Source organism: Alligator sinensis, unplaced genomic scaffold (genome assembly GCF_000455745.1).
Source record: "Alligator sinensis unplaced genomic scaffold, ASM45574v1 scaffold665_1, whole genome shotgun sequence".
NCBI classification, from domain to species: domain Eukaryota; kingdom Metazoa; phylum Chordata; order Crocodylia; family Alligatoridae; genus Alligator; species Alligator sinensis.
Genome location: NW_005842034.1, coordinates 1030236 through 1049723, shown reverse-complemented (window position 1 = coordinate 1049723; position 19488 = coordinate 1030236). Strand labels below are relative to the sequence as shown.

Genomic DNA, 19488 nt, shown 5'->3' with positions numbered 1-19488 from the left:
ATGTGAAATTAGCCAAATACCCAAGTCTGCAGAGAATCCAGATTTGTGATCAAGGCAGTGCAAAGTAGTCAAACCAGGTAATCAGAGACAAGCATCTAATCCAAAGTGATACCCATATTCATAATCCAGGTCAGCTGAAGGTCAGGAGCTGGAAGTTCAAACCACACAATAGGATAGACAGTGGTGTGGTACTGGGATCCAAGGTAGAAGGCTGCAGTTACCACATTATGTAAGGCATAAGCAGCTGGAGCCCAAATAGAGGGCCTTGGCTTAGGTACTTAGCCCAGCTGGTTCTGCAGCCAGTCAGCTTGGAGTTCACAACTGGTGCTTCTCTGGAGCTAGGTGGCCTTGCTTAGAGGGCAATCTGCCCTCTAACAGCATTCAGCCATGACAAAACATCTTTTTTCTGCATTCTGCCTCCCCCCCCCCCAAATAAAAAAAGACGTATGTGTTATTTCAGGGGAGCATAGCATGCAAGAAAGTACAATAATTGTCTTTCACAGGTTAAACAGCCCACTAGCAAAACTGAAGTTACAGCAAAGTAGATTTGGATTAGATATCAGGAAAAACTTCTTCACTGTTAGAACAGTGGGGCAGTTGAATAGACTCCCCATCGTGGGATATGTTCAAGAAGACATTGATTGGGGATGAAATAGGCATACCTATGCATTTGGTCTACTTCAGGTATTCTCATGTTTCTGGGTTTATCTGGTTGCCACATGTGGCCAGGACAGAATTTTTTTTTCCCTCCTGCTGCTACACATTAGGCTTCTTCTAAGCCTTCCTCAGAGGCATTGGGTATTGGCTGCAGACAAGGCTGGGGATTTTGACTGGGATGTGCCAGTGGTCCTTCTGGGACTTTCACCCAGGCATTTCTGGCTACAGGGATTTGCCCCTCCACTCAGGGTATGACCAGCCACCATATTTGAGGTCAGGAAGGAATTTTACTCCATGGTCAGATTAGTACTGACTGGGGGATGCGGGGGCATGGCCCTCTTTTCCTAGGATCTCTTGAGTGTATTTTAACAATCTTTGCAGTAGCACTACAGTGGCCATCATGGCCCCCACTGCTTTACCAGCAGCAGATTAGGGTGTTATGCCTTGTGTTGTGTCAGGATTGCAAAATTTTACTAAGAGGTTAGACGATTGATTTGTATAGAATGATTTGGATAGGAATGATTGGGGGTTCAATTAGATGAAGTCTCGAGGTCCCTTCCAGCCCAACTTCTCTATGATTATGTGATCAGAAAACTTGCATCCCACAGGACAGTTGGTTCATTTGGTTCAAGTAAAATGGTTTCTGATGGACCATCCCCATTGTTCAGTGATGAATGTTTGATTGTGGGGAAAAAAAGAATTCTAAAACTTATTCCCATTCTACTTCCCCTTTTCTCTGATTTATAAATACTACTTTGAAATGCACATATTCAGCCTTCCACTGAAACAGCCCAATCTGCACAACTTCAAAGAACACTTTTTTTTTTCTCTTTGTGATGTTGACCTCCCTCCTTAGGAACTATGAAGCTGCTGTGATATTCTAGGGTAGAGGTTGGCAACCTACAGGTGACCAGCCAGATCTGGTGCATGGAGTCAATTGATCCAACCCGGAGCTGATGAGGGAGGGGCAAGAAGGTTGGGGGATTTCACCTACATCACCCCATGCCATGGCTGATTAAGAGGTAGAGAACTGGCCGTAGCAGTAGTGCTGGCTGGATCATAGCACTGGCCCATCTAGGACCCAAGCTATGTTATTACAATCTGCTACCAGAAAAACACTTCTGACCACTAGGGCTGTGTAAAGCTTCTGTCACTGATTCAATTCAGAGGAGATTCAGTAGCCAAATCACCAAATCCGAATCAAATCAGGAGACCTATTAATCTTTCTAAATCAAATCAGAAGCCTCTGATTTGATTCAGAAAGATTCAACAATTCAGCCATAGACACAACTTTATATGTTTTTTCCACATACCTCTAGGTACCAGGTGGCTCATGAATGCTGAGATGGTGGGGCAGATGGAGCATCCCATGGGAGTGTGGGGGGGTCCCCAGCATGCTTGGCGGTAGAATCGGAAGTGGACCAGAAGCACTTCCGGTCCACTTCCAAGTCTGCCATTGAGCGTGCGGGGACCACCCCCCCCCCCAGCTGCCCGGCTCAGCAACTGGTGCCTCCTGGGTATGGGGGAGTACCCAGGGTGCCCCATGGCTGATCGCTGAGGTGGGAGGGATTCCAATTCAGCTGAATTGAATTGAGACAGTGATACAAATCAGCTAATCGAATCACTGCCCCCTGAATTGGGCCGAATCCAAATCGAAAACAGCCCACTTTGCACACCCCTACTGACCACTGTTCTAGGGAACAGCTTGTGAAAGCCTGAGCTACTTCATCAGCAGGATCAAAAATACGGAATTCACTGTTGCATATAAGAAAGACTTCTGGACAAACATTAGTTATTTTGATTCTGCTTCCCCGCAACAAATATGCAATGCCAACAAAATGAATGGAAGAGGAGCAAAAATATATTGGAAAGGAAAGGAAAGAGAAAAGAAAAGATGTAAGAAGGACAGATGAATTCTTTTTTTAGATAGCCTCAACTGGACAGTTCATCTGGGATCACAATTCCTGCTTCCCAAGCAGAGAAGGGTAATTTTACTTTCATCTTTAATCTTCTTGGATCTTAGATCTTCAGATCTTAGACAACCCTTTCTTGTCTCTGTTTGAATACAAAGACAAAATTCCCACTTTTGGAAAAAAAAAATAATTCATCAAATTAACCTTTTAAATTAGTGAATTAGCAAGTAGCAGAATAGTAGCTTTGTTTCTAAGTCACAGATTTTATTAAGTAATGCATGTGACCAACTTCAGTATAGCTAATCATCCCAGTAAACAGAGTTTTCTTTTCTAAAATGAAGATTTAAAGTGATGGAATGAACCTATGGCAGAATTGAGTCCAAATGTTTTGTATAAGTATTTTTCACTGAATAGTTGTGAAAAATTGAAAAGCAGTCTCCCTTCCATAGGAATGCTAAGTTCCTGCTCAGCCATTTCCCCCTTGTTCCTAATGCTCTGTTATGAGCATTAGGTTCTTTTCCACTCCTCTTTCACCTAGACATTTAGCAATATACCAAGAAGTCCCTGCTTTCCTGGAGAAAGAGCAGCAGATAACATATCTCACCCTCCAGCTCTATTCCCTGTTTTCTTCAGGGGTTTCAGACTCCATTCCTGAGTAAACAGTCTATTATACTTGTGCCAGTTTATTCAATTGACTTTGACATAATTGTGCACACGAATGCCACTACTAAATCCAGCTAACTGTAACAATTAGCTCTTTTCCTCTGAGAAGTATCTTTGTTTAAAAAAAAAGTGTCATGTGGGCTTTCATAATTGTGGGGCAGTGGCTCCAAAGAATTCTGTTCAATTTGCAAATAAAAAATAGTACTCTAATAAGCAGATCTGTAAACTCAGCCTTGAATCTGAAAGTCAAATTGTGCTTACAGGCTAGGACATCACCAGGCCTTAACAATTCCACTGATGCATAAGCCTGAATAAAATTCAGCCCACTCTTAGTTGTGTTGGCTCTACAAGGCTAAGGAAAGTTAGTAGTAGTACTGATTATATTGGGCTTTGTTACACAGCTGCTTCACATTTTTTTTTCCTGAAAGAGAGCATCCACATAGTTGATTACAGGTTGTAAGCAGACCTCTCATTTGGGCTAGGGACAGACATTCAAAAAGCCTGAGTCTCAATTGATTCAATCTTTTCAGGTTAATCTAACCTACCTAGATTGAATCACCTTACAACTGCACTGACCTTTCCTCTGGATTGAGGAAATGCAGGCACATGCCTGCCGTGGCTCAGGCCAGAAGCTTGGGGGACACTAAAGCAGCCCTCCCTTCCCTTCCACAGGGCTGAGCTGAGTGGGGGCATGGCCAGGCCCCATCAGGACACTCTGATTAGGGAGGGGTGTAAACCCCCACCCTGCCTGCATTCCCAGGCTTTTCCTCACTCGCTGCTCAAGGGGTGGGAGTGTTCCTAGCTCCCAGCTAGCACTCTGAGGCAAAGTGGGGTGTGTGCAGTGCATGAATCTGTTGATGATACTGAGCTTTTCAATCTCTGTCTCCCTGCTCCTTCATACTGTTTGCAAACCTGACAGGCAAAGGAGCCAGCAGGGAACTGATAAACTCTGTGTTATCAGCCCATGAACAAAACAAAAGCCTATCTCATTAGTTCAAGCTCTTCTTAAACAGCTTTTTCCTAGGAAGGAACAGAGGGACATTACCAGCTGACTGGTTGATTAGCTCCAAAAAGCCCTAAGCAGACACTGTTCTGTCTGCCTGTCACAGAGAAATTGAAGACACACACACCTCTCAGTATTAGGTAGCATACCATATGCCAGCTAGGATCCATGGGGCTGTGGGAGACCCAGCCTCAGACTGACCATAACCTTTCCATTTGATAATAGGCAAATTTATTGATACACAGTGATAAAAGAAAAGAATACAAACAAGCGAGTCTATATATCTATCAAATCCTAGGGCTGTCATCAGAGTAAAAGTACATCTGGTCAGGATGCAGGCTCCACTCTGAGGCACTCTTTTAGGTGTCAGCTGTCAGCATGTCAGCAGTTTGAAGGTGGGATGCTGAGCACTCCCCCCTACCCTCCCCCAACGGTGCATATGAGATGGGATGTTGGTATGCCCTCCATGGTGGCCTCGGGGACCTTTCTTAGGGATGGGGATGGAGACAGGGAACCCCTCTCGGGGAGCAAGATGGGGAGGTGAAACAAAGGGAGGGACAAGAAGGGACCCTTTGTTACTCTCAACTCTGTTTTTGTATTCTCCTTCCCTCCTGATAACTCTTGATGATTCTTCATTTGTGGCTATCGCTGATTGGTTGTCTCTCTGTGGTCACGTCCACATAGCCTTCCAGGCCTTCTCTTAATTTGGTCTGTTCCCCCAAAACCAAGACTCAGCCCCCCCCTGCTGTGAGGCTTTCTTAGCTGGTGCCACTTTTATCTCATGTTATGGGTAGTATGGTACATACTCCCTCTGTCCCCAAACTTTGTGTCCTTGTTGTGTTAGACAACCTGTCTGCCTTGAAGGCTGTGATCTCGTGTTATGGCATGCCCCCTCAATGCTTAGGTTATGTGTGTATCCATTGGCCTTGCTGTGTTAGACAACCTGTCTGCTTCCAGGGCCATGAGAGACTTTGTGTGAGTGAGATCCAAGCTCTTTAGAAATCAGTTAACCCCAGCTGTCCATCTGAAACCATTCTAATACATAGATTCATAGATTGTAGGGCTGGAAGGAACCTCAGAAGATCATTAGGTCCAGCCCCCTGCACCAGGTGGGAAAGACAATTGGGGTCAGGTGACCCCAGCAAGGCAACTATCCAGTCTCCTCTTGAAGATTTCCAGGGTAGGTGATTGCACCACCTCTAGAGGGAGTTTATTCTACATTCTGGACACCCTAACTGTGAAGATTTTCCTATGTTGATCCTGAAACAGTCTTCCAGGAGTTTGTGGCCATTACTCCTAGTTCCCTCAAGGGCGCGCTGGTGAACAGTTGTTCACTGAGCCCCTGATGTACTCCCCTGATGTAGTGGTAAACTGCTACCAAGATAGGCTTATATACATATACCTATAAGCCAATTCCCAAAAAGCAAACCTTTTAAATACCAGTTCTAAGCCAACAGGGCCAGCCCTGTTCTCTGGAGTAGATAGCACAGCCCAAGGCTGCAAAGTCTCTGGGATGCTGGGGACTCTGGTTTAGCTTAAACGAGGAAGGGGTCTGGGACAGACATTGCATAAATCAGTTTGACCCAAATCAGTTAAGTCTGATAGTACATTCAATCAGGTTTATCTTAAACCAGTTTCAGCCATTTTGAAACTGGCTTATGTGCACTGAACTTATGTTCTGTTACAGGTTTAAACCAATTTCTGATCACTTAAACTGGTTTATGTGTAATGTCTGTCCCTAGCCTTTAGATGGTCCCGATTGTCCTGGAGCATGACTTGGATCAAAACAGTTATGGCTCAGTCATTTGCACATATTGCCCTTCCAACTTGCAATGCTGCTGCTTCTCTACCAGCAGGTGGTGAGACAGAACACCCAACCTTACTGCCTTGTTCCTCAAATGACCCGCAATAACCCTACAGACTAACATAGCCATGTCTTACGGAAAAGTATTAGCATATTTTATCCCCATACTTCAGAGGGCCTTGAAGTGGGACAATGGACATCTGTAGAAACCCAGGACCAAAAGTTTTCTCCTTGGCCAAATACAATTTCTATTTACAGCCACAGGGATCAACTTTCCTGATTATCCCTGTATAGCCATGCCCTTAGTCCAGGGGTATCAAACTCATCCAGCCCCATGGGCTAAATAAGAATCACTGGGCCAGTCTGTGGGCCAGACCAGAACTGACCCCCTGTGCTGTACCTGCAGTACTGGCCCAGCCTGTGTGCCACACACAGCATGCCCAGGGGTCCATGCATGTGTGGCACACGGGGCCAATATAAGGCATGCAGTACCCGCAGAGCATGAGTTGCATTTGGCACTGCAGGCAGCAAAGTGGTCAATCGGGAGTACCACATGCAGCCTGTGCCCTGAGCCTCCTGTTTCATGTACAGCACCAGGTTCAGCCCACATGCTGTGTACAGCACACACCCTATGTCAGCCCCCTATGCCACATACACAGGGAACCCTGGGCTGGCACATGGTGCATGTGAGGCTAAACTGGCCCTGTGCACTGATTCCAACATGGCCCAGTCCAGACCAGCCCCAGAGCCAAGACCCAGGGCCAGTCTGGTGGAACGCTGCCTGCAATACGTGTTTGGACCACCCGCCTGTGCTGTGTGCAGGACGCATGGTGTGTAGGGCCAGAGCCAGCACATGTGGTCAGTCCCATGACCCACAAGCCAGATCATAGGGCTGCATAGGTCTGATCTGGCCTGCAGGCAGTATGTTTCACACCACTGCCTTAGTCAATAGATTTAGTAGATGTGACATGGAATACACAAAGAGATCATAATAAAAAGTTACTACTTTACACAGCTTATTTTCAAAATAGGAGTTCAGTTCACAGGCCCACCACTGAAGAATCCTGATTCATACAACAGCCCTCAGTTGGACCACTGGAGCTTCACATAGCATTTGTGCAAGCAATGTTCTTGTAGTGACCTCACAGAGATGCAAGTAGACTTCCTACGTGATGTGGAAAATGTCTTCAGGCCAACCCCAAAAAGTCTGGAGAAGGAGGCTACAAAAGTGGCCAGGGGAGTTACTCACAAATACTACCATTCAAAAATATAGGCCTTTTGAATTATTATTTCTCGCATGAGTAAAGCTTACTCAGATGAGTCAATATCTACAGGATCAGGTTTGTAGTAATGATAAATGATATCACCGGACAAGGAAAATTTTCAGCGATATCACTGGTTAACCAGAAAACTGAATAAATGGACTTTGAGAGTGTAAGGAAAGTTAAAAATCATCTGAAATGTGCCAGAATGATTGGATGTGAATGTGCCTTTGAGAATTGTTTTCTGGACTAGTCACTGGGCTGTCTATTAATGTGTGGAACTGGACACAGACAGTTTTAAACTATCACTTTATCTCAGTGGTTCTCAACCTTTTTAGACTTGAGGCACCCCTTGGAAAATGCCAGCTCTTAGTTTACACACATTTTTGAGCACAGAGAAACAATAGAACAATTCTTCTGTTGAAGACAACTCAGAAGGTCCACAGCAGGACAGAATTTTTTTCACACTATGGATTGCTATTTGAACTGTCTGGGTTTATTCTGTGAATCGTATTTGAGTTATACCTTGGCACCCTGGTTAAAAATCACTGCTCTATCTTTTAATTGTTGTGATTTTCTTTTTTTTTTAAACCAGGAACTACAAGAAATGCTAAATAATCATAAGGCCCAAAATGAAGCCTGGCTCAAAGCCAGAGCAAAGGAAAATGATAAGGAAAGAAAAGAAATCTGTAAACTGAGGGTAAGCATCTTTAAAAGTAATGTTGTACAGCTGTATATTATTGAAAATGCCATTTGGATCCTTTTTATACATGCTCTGGCCACATATCTCACAACAGTAGTGAAACAAGCAAAGTGTTTTTTCTTTTTTTGTATACTGTCTAGCAGCATGATACAAAAACAGCAAAACCACCACTTCCTCCATATTCTAGAGGGAAATGTTCAAGCAATTCATTAACAACTAGTTCTAGGTCACATTTTTAAATTGCTTTCACAGAATTTAATTGTTTTGTCCTTCAGCTTCTTAGTCATGTTTCTGCTTTTTAATTCCCATATGTTTCAGGTAATCAATCAATCAATTTTTGCATGAATACTAAACCCCTTTTGTTTTGCTATGGCTCTATTTTAGCTCTGATTTATCTCAAAGAATTATGATATGGTAAGAACTAAACCCCAAAGACTTTCTCTTAAATAGCTAAGAAATTCCCTTTTCCTATATTCTTTTATGTGAAAACTGAAGATGCATTTTTATCCGTGCTGAATTATCAAAATTCTTTTACTATTGTAACATTAAAAAAAATAATCCTCCTCCTAAGAAACGCAGTCCTGTCCTCCTTACTCAGCATTGGATTCTCTGTAATAATTTTTTAAGTTAAAGGAAACACCAACAGGCTTAACCCAATGAAGGGCACAGGTTCTGCAGCATGGCCATTCCTTCTTTTGCCTAGCAGGGACACTGTGGGCCTGTCTGAACTGTAGGAACTCAGGTCAGGTATTTGGAGGAAAGACTAGGGCTAGAACTACTAAGTAGCTGCTCTCTACATTGTGATACCAAGGGTTAGCCAAACAGGTCTTATCACTGCTTCAAACAGCATTAAAACCTATGCCCTCAATTTTTTTTTTATCTACTACTATGCAGTTGCAGGTGAAGTCATCAGTAACAGAATGGTTGTTGAAAAATACTGCATACATGCATGCATTCAAATAATCTAGGAAAATTCTTCCAGGTTTGTTTTCCTGGTAGAAAACTTTACCCCCAGCTGTATGTACAGACATTCAAATGCTAAGCCCATGAAGAGTGGACAGCTTGCAGTTGTGACACTGTGCAGCTAGGAGGGACCCTATGCACACATCTCAGTGTGCTCTGCAGGCTTCCTTAGTCTGCCTGGTGACAGATGGCAGCAGTGCACAGAGTAACCCTGATTGGCTGACCCAAGATGACCATATACAGCCTGTGTTCCCCCGTAGGGATTCAGTGTCGGGATTATTAAGGAACCATGTTCTGCTCCCTGTTGGAGCAACACAGCATCCAACAAGTGACACACTATCTCCTTGTGGTAGGAGAGAGGGATGCTGAAGGATTATGTTCTCTTCTGAGAGAAACCATAACATGTACAGATATTTGCTCTCCCAGGTGATTTAACCCTGATTGTTCCCCAATTATATTTCTCCTGGAGGCACAAGTTTTACTCTTGGAGAAAATGCCTGAATATCTATACACTCATGGTTTCTCCTGGGAGAACACCAACTCTCTCAACGGGGATAGATGGCTATACCCTGTACAGGAGGGATCGTGTAGAGAAAAGGGGCGGGGGGTAGCTCTCTATGTTAAGGAAAGCTACACGTCCCTGCAAGCCTGCTAGGCCACAGCCAGGAAGGTTTGAATAGCCCCATAGAAAAGTCCAGCGTGACCCACTGCTGACACAGGCAAATCTTTGGGCCTGAACGCAGAGCATCCTGGTTCTCTCTCCGATACAGCTCTGAGCATGGTGGGTTCCTAGCATTACTAAAGAAGATCGCACTTGTTCTTGCACACAAGGTGCAATTCTTTTCCGATGCAGAGTGGAGTGCCACTTGAAGATGAGCCAAGGTACTGTAAAGAGCTGTATCTCTCCCTCATCTGTCTTGCTTCCTTTTTGGGAATGTCACGAATGAATACCCTAAAAGAATTCAGCTTTGTTCTTCCAACCAGCTGTTGCTCAGCTGGAATACTGCAATTGTGAAATCTGCCCTGGAAAATGTGTATTTGTTTTGCTCTGCTTTGTTTTGTCATCTGCCGAAGTAGGAATGCTCCTTTTCATTCTGTGATGGTTGAAAAGAGGGGCTTGGTGTTGGTGTTATATAGCATAATTAGGAATTATCTATATATGTAATGCTGCCTAAGAACTAATTCAGCAAGACCTCTGTTTCCAGAACGCCTATGAGAAGTACACGAATATACAGAATTGAGCTATAAGGTGGAAAACCCTTCCAGATGGGGACTTGTATTTTTTAATATGTAAAGCATTTAGTGACTTTTGAGTGCTATATAAATACCAAATAGCACAGAAAAGATACAAATGGCACGCAACCGACTGTCAGTGCAGCAAATTAAGCTTCTGTTTATAGCAGGAGTGTAAATATAGGGTTAACGGTTAATTCATTTAATGATGAATGTGACACCACTGTGTTATCCTGTAAGAACGTGAATAGAGATTTGCAGCAGACAACATGCTGTGAGCCCAAAAGAATAGGAAACTACTGCCTGCTTTTTTTAAAACTATTGCAAAATGTGGACACAATACTTGGACATAATAGACTGTGTCTGACAACATTTGTACAGTATGTAGCGGAGTGAGCCCCACTCAGCTTCCTATAGTTATCCATATATAGTGACTAAAATTGCAGACACTGAATTAACTCTGAATAACATATGAGCTGGAGTGACAGCCTTCATGTGGTTCTAGAAGGATGAGAATAAGATAGATGGCTGTTTGTGTAGATGTACTAAACTGCAAATCCAGGGGTCCATAGAGTATGGAAAATATGCCAAAAGCTGGGTTGTCCCTTCCATCCCACAGACCCCATTGATTTCCTGCAGGGCAGGAATCCCCCCTTGCAGAGCAGCTTGCAAGATCAGGGTAAATCCATTTCTAGTAACAGACTTTCTCACGCACCCTACCCACTACATTCACGTTTCTCCACTTAGCCCACCTTGGCATCCTTCTGAACCCTGTTATTTTTCAAAACTATTTGGAGAATAGAGAGTGAGTTCTGAATGCCAGCAAGCAACTCTGCCTCTACTGAACCAAGCGGAGAAAGCAGTTGCACTTGAATTTCCCAATTGCCAATTCTCCTTTTTCCTTTCTAACACCAGAATGGAAAGAGCTTTTAGCAAAACTCTCTCTCTAACTTTAGCGGCTGCTCCAGTACCATATAAGGAGACGGGCCATTTCCAAGATCCAAAATATTGAGGGTTTCAGGAGGTTGAGAAAATGGCGAGTTCATATTTATACAGAAACAAGTGGTATGTCAATCCAAATCACAGAACCCGTGCAAAATGCACTCTCTGACAGGAACGCCGCTAAGCAGCGGCGTTCAGCGCCTCGTTTTTAGGCAATCGTCAGGTAAAGCTCCATCTAGAATAGATTGAACTAAAGCAAGATGACAGGAACTGGGAACCCCCAAATCCGAAAGAAATAGCTTTAGGGATGAAAAAGGAGAGTGTGTAAATAGCAAAAGTAGAGGTACCACATTTTGGAGCCAATTGCTTTAGAGAATAAGTGTGTTTTTAAAAACGGATTAAAATAGATTTCTGCAATGGAGGAGCAGGGAGTGCACAAACATTTTTATTTTTGCTCTCAAGCAAATCCCGGGACGTCATTCTCCCCCTGTACTCGGCCTTAGTGAGGCCGCAGCTGGAGTACTGTGTCCAGTTTTGGGCTCCACAATTCAAAAAGGATGTGGAGAAGCTTGAGAGAGTCCAGAGAAGAGCCACGCGCATGATCAGAGGTCAGGGAAGCAGACCCTACGATGACAGGCTGAGAGCCCTGGGGCTCTTTAGCCTGGAAAAGCGCAGGCTCAGGGGTGATCTGATGGCCACCTACAAGTTTATCAGGGGTGACCACCAGCATCTGGGGGAACGTTTGTTCACCAGAGCGCCCCAAGGGATGACGAGGTCGAATGGTCACAAACTACTTCAAGATCGTTTCAGGCTGGACATAAGGAAGAACTTCTTTACTGTCCGAGCCCCCAAGGTCTGGAACAGCCTGCCACCGGAGGTGGTTCAAGCGCCTTCATTGAACACCTTCAAGATGAAACTGGATGCTTATCTTGCTGGGATCCTATGACCCCAGCTGACTTCCTGCCCTTTGGGCGGGGGGCTGGACTCGATGATCTTCCAAGGTCCCTTCCAGCCCTGATGTCTATGAAATCTCTCAGGAAAAACTGAATGCCTGTATGAGTAAGAAAGCCAGGGAGGGGAGTCGGTAGCGATTGCCAGTAGGTAGGTTTACACTTCTGGAGATCTCAGGAAATATATTGGGCTAGGGGATCAAACCTTTTAAATATTATACAGGGGAGGAAAAGCATATCCTAAAGTTATAGTGAGGGGAAAACTCCACAAACTGAAACGTGATGATTTCTACTGCTACTGAGAGGACAGCCCAAGTCCTTATTGAGACAGAGCTCCCACAGGAGATGGAGTCTGACCAAGGACTAGTAGATAGTGATTATAAATTCTGCTGAGTCTGCCTGTTCCAGAGACACTGACAGGGGCAAATTAAGATTTATTGGGGTCCTAGGCAAACACAAAATTGAGGGCTCCCTCTAGAGGTGCACTGATATATTGGCCACATATTGGATTAGCCCCAGTAAAACAAACTACCATTATTGACTGTCAGCTTTCTTTGGCCAGTGTAACCAATAATTGTCACCAATAAATTCCGCATGCACACAGCCAGGAATGCAGCCGGGCAGCTTGGAGAGCAGTATCCTGCCAGTAAGTCTGTGGAGAGGAAGGGACATGGGGGAAGAAAAGTGTGTGGGAGGGGCAAATCAAAGCCCCCATGGTGAGGGAGGGAGTGGGGCAGAGGCAGGGACAAGGGCAGGCGCTGCCCAGCCAGGACAATGAGTGTGATTCTGGGGCTGGGAGCAGGATGGAGCCATGGGTGGCATGTCCAAAGGGTGCAGGGAGGTGGGTGGCTCCCCACCACTGCACGCACCCCCAGGGGAGGCAGGGGAGCATGTGCCTGTCCAGATTTGTGCATGAGGTGAGGGCAGACTGCCCACTGTGGACTCGGGGCCAGGGGCTGCACCAGCCTTTTCCTAGTGAGGGGGCTGAACCAGGGTGGGCTCACCTGCATGAGGTGGGTGGCAGTGGCAGCACTAGAGGGGTGGCTACAGGGTGGCTACTGGGAATTTTGGGGTGGCTATAGCCCCCCGCCCCCCACCCCAGCGCTGTCCCTGCTCAAAGCACTGCGGTCTGCTGCCTTTCCCTTGGGAGCTCCATGTGGAGTTCTCTGAGCAGGGGTGGCAGTAGGAGGTTAGGGGGGTTATGCCCACCCCAAAATTCCCCACAGCTCCCCCATAGTCAACTCTCCCAACATCACCACCACCACCCACCCTGCATAGCTGAGCCTTCCCTGAGCCTAGCCCCAGCCCCCCTACACCAGGAAGAGGCTGGTGTGACCACCAGCCCTAAGCCTGCACCCCCTGGATGTGCTGCCCATGGCTTTGTCCTGCTCACAGCCCTGGGGTCACATTCACTGCCCTGGCCTGCTCCTGCTCCTGCTCCTGCCCCTGCCCCAGCCTCAGCTCCTGCCCCTACCACACTCCTTCCCTCACCATGAAGGCCTTGAATCTGCCCACCCCCCATATCCCTTCCCCCACATTAGACTTACCTGCAGGGAGCTGGCTGCCTGGCTGTACTTCTGGCCACATGCGCAGCAGCAAATTTTGCAGGTTCCCTGGGCCCCCCGCCACTGGTTGGTGAGGGTCCACATTTGCGGCTTGCTTCTTGGCAGGGAAGCAAAAGCCACCATTTTAAACTTGGTGCCATTTTTTCTCTCCCTGCTGCTGATTGGCTGAGGGGCCCTGGTGGCCCAGCTGCTTGCTGCCCACCATCAAGGAGCCAAAAAAAATGTCAGGTTTAAAACTACAGTTTTCGCTTCCCTGCCAATGAGGAGCAAGCTGCAAGCATGGTGCCTGATTGGCAAGGGCACTTGGGCCCAGGCCCGACTGACCTGGGCATTAATCTGCCTATGGACACTGATTATGCTCAGTGTGACTGCAAGAATCAGCAGTTGGCTGAAAGTTTCCACAGATTCTATTTTGGCCATGCTGATAAGTCAGCAGGAGGAGATGCTACATAAAGGGTGTGTCTACACGTCTATTTATGCCGATTTAAATTTACTGCTCAGTAAGTTACTGTGCAGTAAGAGGCAATAGGGTGGCATCTACACCATTAGAGCACATTAATGCTATGCGGACTGTGAACTGTGTGGACTGATTTGGAACTAAAGTTAGTCCCCAGTTAGTCCACACATACAATGTTACTGCGCAGTAAGGCGTCTACATGTGCGTTACTGTGTAGTAATTAATCGGGTGTAAATTTGATACCTAGATGATGCAGGTATCAGGTCAGTATAAGTCACAGGTCAGTATAAGTCACCTTATTTACTGCACAGCATAGGTGTGTACCTGTAGATATGTGCCTGTACTGCGCAGTGATTTCAGTTACTGTACAGTAAATGCACACCTGTAGACACACCCAAAGAAAGGGTACCTAGTTCCTTACTGGGCAGCCAGCTATTTTCTGCAGAATCATTCTGTGTTCAGCACATAGACTTCCAGACAGAAGCCAATACAGAGGCAATGCTCATACTGCCCATGTTGATTCTTGCTGAATCCTCAGTCAAGTTTCTACTGAGTAGTCTCAGAGGGAGCCTGTCGGCTGGAGATGGCAACAGAGAAGGTAGGGGTGATACAGCTATGCAACGTCCAGAGCTTTGTCAGGTTTCAAAAACCTGGAATTGCCCTTTCTTCATGATCTTCTGGACACAAGAAGGTGAGAGGTTTAACCCCTGCATGCTACAAGTCTTCAAACTCCTCTGATGAGAGTGGACAATTCTCTGAAAACTACACTCTTAAATCTCCAGCTCCAAGTACTTCCTACAAAGCTCATCATAGGAGGGAATGATCTGGCCCCAAATTATTTTTCCACTTCACAGAGGGTACTGTCATTTTTTAGTTTCATATATTGACTGAAAAGGATCCAGCTTGATCCTAGCTGTAGATTTCTAGAACTTGGCAGGAATAGGAAGGGTAGTAAAAAAGTATTCTGTTTTAATACATGCTTCCTCTTAATTGCCATCACTGGATGTATAAGCTAAAAATGGTCTCTGATTTTTTTTTTTTTTTTTTTATAGGAAGAGATTCTCCATGATCAGGAGAGGCTAAAAGAAGAACAGCAAAGTGTTCAGCAGCGCACTCAGCAACTGCTTTCCATTATGCAACAGTTTAAAGGAATGTGAGCAGTCTACTGAATAAAGCCTGAATCACATGATCAAGATCATAGCAACAACACAGCACCAAATGAACAACTGAGCTCTTATGTACCAATATAACAAAGATTCCATTACTGTGCATGGTGGAGGACTATATTCTGTTAATGGGAATAAAAGTCAAATTTCACTAGGTTGCTCTTCAGCAGTGGGACAATATCTCAATTACATTTCCACCCACTCTCCTTAGCACATTTTCCATTCTAATTCAATATTCTTTTCATATTTTTGAAAACTCATCTCTTTGCCTTGCCTGAGCTTAAAAAAAGAGAAAAAAAGCCATTACACTCTGCCTGTCTTAAGAAATCTGTGTCCACTGTGTTTTATTTCAGTATAATACAATCAGGATTAAAATGTCATTACTACATAACCTAAAAGAGCATATGGGTTGTCAAGAAGAACCTTCTTATTTAAAAAATAAATTAAAAAATCTAAGTTAAATATTTTGTAAAGATGAACGTGAAGGCAAGATAAACTATAACTGGGAAAACATGATAAGTCTTTATGAGCAAATCTACTTTCAATTGCAGTTGCAATTGCAATGCTGTAAGATTTATCATGGAGAGGCTATAAACAGAATTTTAAAATTTAGCTTTGTTAATTGAACTGTATTAAACTGACTCATAGAAATAGGGAAAAACTTCCTGATCTTTACATGAGGATGGCTTGTTTAATATTTCTAGGCTCCTTATCATTCAAGTGAGCATCCAAGGGACAACAGGTATTTCTATCATTGTATGAAACTAGTTTTCTTTTACAAATATCAGTGGTTGGTTTTATGCCACTGGCTATCAAGCAGATTTCCCCAGTCTTTGGAATCTCTGCATAAACATTGCTGGCATGTTATAACCCGTATCATAGAAATTAATTTTAACAAACAATTTGTTAATATTTGTAGGGAGAAGCATTGAAATATTATGCTATATTGGTAACATTCTTATCCAGTTAAATTAGGTCTCCTTAAGTTCACATTCCTGTGCATTCATTTAACAATGGGCAAAAGTATGGTGTAAACTATTTATTGCAGTGAAAAAAATATATTAAAGTAGAAGGAATCCTACCTAAACTTAGGACATGGACTAACAAATTATACAGCAATAAAGAGGTGGAGGGGAAATCCCATACATCAGCTGCTCCATGATAGATGTTTTGTGTATCCATTTCTATCCCACAATAAGTTGGAAGCTAAATCAAAGTAGCCTATTGTTTCATTCCCAGTTTTAACTTCCACATACTGTGGAATAGAAAGTGAATTCATGAAACAGATAAGATAATATATCTTCATTGTAAATGCTCCTCACCCCTTTTAATATAATATAATGTGTTTGTCTGCCCCTACTTCTATATATTCTTATGTCCTGCAGTTAGCTGGTTTTCTTGAAATGCTTATCCCTAGATATGTTGGCATATATGGAGATAACTCCCACTTCACAGAAGTCAATTTAATAACTAATGGTAATAATGATCCAGAGTGGTGAATACCAGCCTTCCCATTTATCAAAGGTAGCAGGACAGACTGGAGCTGTCCTAACCAGTCACAGCAGCAAGGCAAACAGGGAATGGGAGTGGGAAGAAAGAGGAGAAGAGAATAAGATCTCCTGCAGTCTTAGAATGATAATCAAGACTTCTTAAAATTATATTCAGTAAGATATTAGGCATTTTTCCAAAGCTGTTTTACTTCAGTACGAGTCCATTTTTAGCAATTTTTAGCAAGTCCATGATCTTTCAAGAAAGGGGACGCTAGATCTTCTAAGAAGGTATGTCGAACCCCAATTTCTTGCGAGTGTCTAAGCATTATAAAGCAAAATACAGTCTATCAACTGTTTTATGGCTAGAGAACTTGTCGCAGGGCACTAAGGTGCATGCTCCTTTAAGGGCAGAAACTGCCAGGGAGAGGGCCCTAGCAGTCAGGCAGGAACCCCACAGCTGCAGGTTACTGTGGCAGCAGGAATGAGGGAATTTGCACCTGCAGGCAGTCAGCTGACCGGAAGAGGCAGGGCCTTGGGCACATATAAACTCCAGGGCTGAGACTAGAAGGCAGTTCTCTGTCAGTAGCCAAAGGGGGAAAGAGCTTTCTTAGAGGAAGCTAAGTGAAGATGCTTGACTGCCTGTTCTACTTCTGGTAGGATTAAGAGGCTCTAAGAGCACGCTAGAGACCCTGGTCTGTAAGGCATTTAGTGCTCAGGGGGGAGGTTTAATGCTTTTAAAGGGACAGAGCACACCCTGAACTGATTGCTTTATGTTATAGCCCAGGGGCTTATATTTTGAATTCTGTTTGTAAACCGGTGGATCGGGCTGAGGCTATTGGGGAAGGAGGAGGCCTCATTGGTGGGGCCCGCTACAGTGAGCAGACGGCAGTGCCAGAGAGGGCACAGTGACAAGGGGGTGAACAGACCCTAGTGCCAGAAAGGGTGCAGTGATGGGGGGAGAGTGGACCCCAGTGCTGGAGGACGTAGGACTGAAGCCAAACTAAGCTGAGGCCTCAACACAAGAAGACAACATCTGCATGACATCTGTGAGGCTTGGGGCATGGTAAAGGTGTGGTTTTGGAGCCATGCATCTAGCCCATAAGGTTGGGAGGTGTCTTGTGATACCACCCCCAAGTGTGGGGCCCAATAAAGGGGTCCAGCAAGTGACAGGGTTCAGGGGAGACTCTCAGGACTGTGACCAAGCAGCAACTCAAGGGCAGCTTCCCAATTCATCATTTATAACAGCAAGACGTGGCAGGAGAGATTAGGTCCCTTCCGACCCTACCTACTATGAAGTAAGCACCCATAGGGTGGAGCCAGCATGGTCACAGTGCCCTAGGGACATCACGGCCATCCCAAAGGTGACCATATCGTGACAGAACTATTTCATAAATTGCGTTCTGAGACAACAACACCAGCAATTATGTGTGAATAATAATTTAAAAGACCATGAAAGAGGTAAGATACAAATGTACTACAAGTAGTTAGAAAAAAACCCAAGGAAATTCAACAAATATTACTTTTAGGTAAAATGTCAACTTGTACAGGCATAAAATTATCAGGATTTGTGTCAGATTTATGGGAGGCTATTCTAATAAGGAAGCAGTTTCAGAGTTAATATTAGAACTGTTAGGTGTGTAAGAGTTTTAGCTAGGCATGAGTGTAACTTATTTATGGGTGTAAGGGTGTCAGACAGTCTATTTCCCATCTAGTTTTTTAAGTCTTTCTTCCTCCCAGACAGAAAGTCAGGGTAGATAATAATTGGTTGGCACCTGATCCAGAGGTGGATTAAGGTGTACTAGGGCCCTGGGCAAGCACAAAATTGAAGGCCCCCCTCCCCCCATGGAAGCTGGGCTGCAGGTGGGGAAGAGGAGCCCCTTCCCCTCCTAGTGCTGGCAGAGGAGGCTGGGTGGACCCCACTGGGCTTGGAGGCACATGCTTGCCTCTTCTCCCTGCCCCCACTACAGCTGGATGTGCACACACACAGGCCTGCACAGTCACAGGCGCATGCACTCTACTCTCACTGTCTGCACATGGACACACACACACACACACACACATATGCAGGCAGAGACACACAGGCAGAACCATATCCATACACAGAGATACCCAGACCCACACAACCAGACCCATATACAGAGATCCACACAGAGGACCTCCTCCTTCCCCAACTCTCGATCATATGGAGGCAGCTCTCTGCCCCCCTTCCCCTCCTCCACCACGAGCCACCTGCATCTCAGTCTTGCTCCCTGCTTGGCCCCTGGTACACAGGCCTGCAGGGAGGTGCTGCCTGGCTGTCCTGTGCAGCCAGGCAGATGCAGGCCTCCTGGGCTGGGCTGGGCAGGGAGCACTGCGCTGTGTCTCTGCAAGCAGGCGGGGACACTGGGAAGGGTGGATGTGGAGGTGCTAAGATGAATTTGGGGGAGCTCAAGTCCCTAAGGCCCTCCCAGCACCACTGCCCACAAAGGTGCAGCCCAGCAGGGCACTTCTGGCCTGGCTCCAACCGCCCGCCCCTCCCCGCCAGGTGGGTCATGGCTCTCCCAGCCTGGCCCACCATCCTCCCCCAGGTATGGTGTGGCTCTCTCAGCCCAACCCTGGCCTTGTGGGCCCCTCCCCACAGTCCCATTGGTGGAGGGGCCCGGCTTCCAGATCCCAGGGAAGGAAATGTGAAAGCCACAGTTTTAACCTTGTCACCAAAGATGGGCACAGAGTTTAAA

The 19488-nt window shown here is 45.3% G+C and overlaps 1 pseudogene; it reads left to right on the top strand.

The window, feature by feature from the left end:
* Positions 1–15487, top strand: part of LOC106722130 — a 61094-nt pseudogene extending 45607 nt beyond the window's left edge.
* Positions 15488–19488: the final 4001 nt, after the last annotated feature.